Here is a 3665-nt window from a genome sequence, read left to right as displayed (position 1 = left end):
TTACCCACCCTCTACCATATCGAAGACACCTGGATCCAGCTAACACCTGATCCACACATACGGCAAGTCGCCCCGCAACAACTTCAGCCGCTGACAAAAATATCATGGAAATATCTAACACCTGGATCCCTCGCCACGAGCGGAATTTATAACCAGGACGACATCAATAAGCTCCGCGACCATATCATGTTCCTGGCAGAAAAACCAGCCCTGCTGAACTCAGTCGCGAGAGGCATCACCGGCTATTCACACGGCGATGGAACTATTTCTATGTATAATCTTATGGACGAGGACACCCTCAATAAGATAGCCCAGAGTACAGCATCAAAACTCTGGGGAGGCTTCATCACATTCGGATCTGCAACCGCGGGAATACTTGGAATATTTATAATAATCCGTGTGATCAAAATTATTATAGATACCGCCATCCACGGATACGCTCTACACACAGTATATGGCTGCAGTCTACACCTTTTGGGAGCCATATGGAGCTCAATCACCCACCTACTGATCCATCTCGCACACAAACCAAGGCAGCCAAACCCGGAAAACAATCCCGACAGCAACCCGCAGAACATGGACGAGGAATCCCGACCAGTCTCAACTCAGCCAACTGCTATAAGAAACGGACAACAAACCACCGCCACAGCCCCACCCAATAGCCCACTTAATATAACCGCGTCATAAACTATTTCATACCGCAAATTGAATAAGCGTATCTCAGATTTAGAACAAATCCCTCCGAAACCATCGGAATTTGTTTTTAAAAGGGGGGAGGTGTAACGTCCCAGCCCCAAAAATCTCTAAATTTTCACGCCGCTAGATGTTGCATTAACCTGAGGCCGATTTATGCTAAACTGAGAAGTAGACTATAAGATATTTCATTTCAGCCGCGAATCCTACTAATTCAATCGTCAGAGACGGCTTAAACCAAAATTACATAAAAAGCTGGTGGCAGCAGTCCTCCAGTAGACTTTTATCCGTTAAAGGAAATATAAATCATCACCTAATAATTAGCCAATGGAAAGCCATACGTGACGAACGGAATAGTAGAAGTATATTTTGTAACGAACTGTATAGGAGCATACACCACCGCTGTTAGAGCTAAGAGACCGCAACTTTTGTACGCACATATAGCATAAGAATATTCGCGAGACGAACTCGCTTAGGTACGAACGTTCGACGTGACATCATCGCGACGCTACGCATCACGCCACCGAGAACGGCGTCCGGTTCCCCGAGCTTATTGGAGAGATAAGCCGAGGCGTAGAGACTTCCCTTTGCAACCGGTGTAACGTCCCTTGCGACCACTCAGACACAAGAAAAGTTTGCTCTCTTTTGTTTTAGGCCTGCCTGCATTCACCGACAATAGCCAGGGCTGGTAGAGAGCGGTGCATCGAGAGGAAGTTATTTAAGTGTGCGTTTATGTGTAATGAGAGTAAAATGACTTGAAAGTAATAACTTTCTATGAAAAATAGTTAAATTGTAATAAGTAGTAGAACAGAAATATAATGTAAAATGATTCTGATTGATGTATGCAAATGGAGTAAGAAATAAAGAATTGAAAACAAGAAAAATATAAGATTCTGGAATTGTACTGAAAATGCTAATAATGTAGACTGAATGCCTTGAGGGCGTGATTTTGCAATAAGGGAAAGTCTACTAAATAAAAGGAATCGAGGAAAAATACTAAAAGGATGTATCTTGAATAATATTGGATTGTAGAATGCGATTCTCGAAGAATGAAATGGATTTAATATTTGAAACGTGTTTTATTCGTTGTCTGTCAGTACACTCACTAGCGCGTCAACTACTGCTTGCTCGCTACTAGTTAAATCTAAATTTGAATTCGGCACCTGCTGGTCCCTTGGCTTTAATTCGATATATGTAGGTTCCTCTTTAATAACGGGGACGGTCGGCGCGACGGGCCCTGACGATAATGGTTTCAATGAGGCGCGAACCTCAATATAATAATTGTTCGAATTAATAATGAAATACCCTCGTTCCGTAGGGTTTGGAGAATTAGGCACGACGGAGACAGGTGTTCGCTGTTCCGCGGTGCGCGATATCCACCTGCGTAGTCGCTCTCTATACCTCTTGCCGCATCTCTTCGGCATCTAGTATATTGAATAAAATGTTCCACGCTGTACTTGATTTGATTTTAATTGGAAACCTCAGTAAGAACGATTAAGAAGGTAAGGTATGGGTGTAAGCAATGATATTGTCTCTGGTCTCTCAAGATTTTTGTATAATAAGATCCTAGTTGCAATGGATCTGTCAAAGTCTCGATCAGGTCTCGACCGACTTGTCAGTCAGGAGGCCTTCACGCGGTACTTCGCAATTCGCTGTGATTAATTAAGCTCCGGAGCGCTCGTGAGATGCTACCGAAACTGTCAGAGCTCAGACTTAGCAAGCGAGAATAATGTGACTAAGAGCGGTAAACGCTACCTGGTACACAAGCAGTATTATGGTGTCACGAGAACACCGCAACTCTGAAGGAATGTGTGTAAAAGCGTATGGCTTACGACTGACGCATGTGCCAGTGAAGCATCGAGACCAAAGAATGTATGTAAGGTTTGCCAGAGTGTAAAGGATGTATTGGATATAGATCGTTCTTAAAGGGAGAGAGCAGTAATATGATAATCGTAATTTAATTGAGAGCGAGTACAATAACGGCGTTTAAGCTGGTTAATATGATGTGCAAGAATATAGAATGTATGACAATATGTAGTAAATGACAATAGGTAATATATGACAATATAAGAATTGGAATAATAATTGTATTAAGAATAATATGTAGAAATATAGAACAATTGACAATATGGAATGAGTATTGATATAAAAATCAGAGTAGTAATGCAATAATACAATATACAAGAATATAGAATATACGATAACGTAAAATAAATGACAATATAGGAATCAGTGTTATAAATGTATTGAGAATAATAATAGTTTAACGATAGGTGGTCGCTCGGATCCTACCGGTCTAGAGTTCGAGAGTAAAGGGGAAGTATTAGACTCACGGTCGCTTATTGTAGGGATCCGCTGGTCGTGATTGAATTTGCCTGGGTACGCTGTCGCTGCAGTTCCGCACGCAGGTCGGTCGTAGAGATTCTCGGGATAAGTGGAGCTCGCTGGCTTCAATAAAATAGAACTCCCGATAAAATGTTCACGCAGCTGCGCGAACGTAGACTTGAATTTATAGCGAGAATGTATGATGTCCTCGGACGGGGAAGCGCTCCTACGCTAGCGTGTTGCAGTCGGGGAAAGTCTCGAGCAAAAGCTGTGCTGACGAGACGGTGTAGGCGCTGGGAAACTCTCGAACGAAAAGCGGGGAGCGCGCCGGGAGCGCGCCTTTTATAGGGCTCCAACGGGGGCTTCGTACGGTTCCGACGGTTTCCGACGGCGGTCGGGCCGCAGCGCCGAATTCCGTAGAGGCACGGTGGTCTCGAGTCGGCCGGTAGCAAAGGGAAGTCTCTACGCCTCGGCTTATCTCTCCGATAAGCTCGGGGGACCGGACGCCGTTCTCGGTGGCGTGATGCGTAGCGTCGCGATGATGTCACGTTGAACGTTCGTACCTAAGCGAGTTCGTCTCGCGAATATTCTTATGCTATATGTGCGTACAAAAGTTGCAGTCTCTTAACTCTAACAGCGGTGGTGTA

The sequence above is a fragment of the Odontomachus brunneus genome, unplaced genomic scaffold (genome assembly GCF_010583005.1).
Source record: "Odontomachus brunneus isolate Ranch 3 - 2012 unplaced genomic scaffold, Obru_v1 Obru_scaffold_268, whole genome shotgun sequence".
Taxonomy (NCBI): Eukaryota; Metazoa; Arthropoda; class Insecta; order Hymenoptera; family Formicidae; genus Odontomachus; species Odontomachus brunneus.
This window is presented reverse-complemented; position numbering follows the sequence as displayed.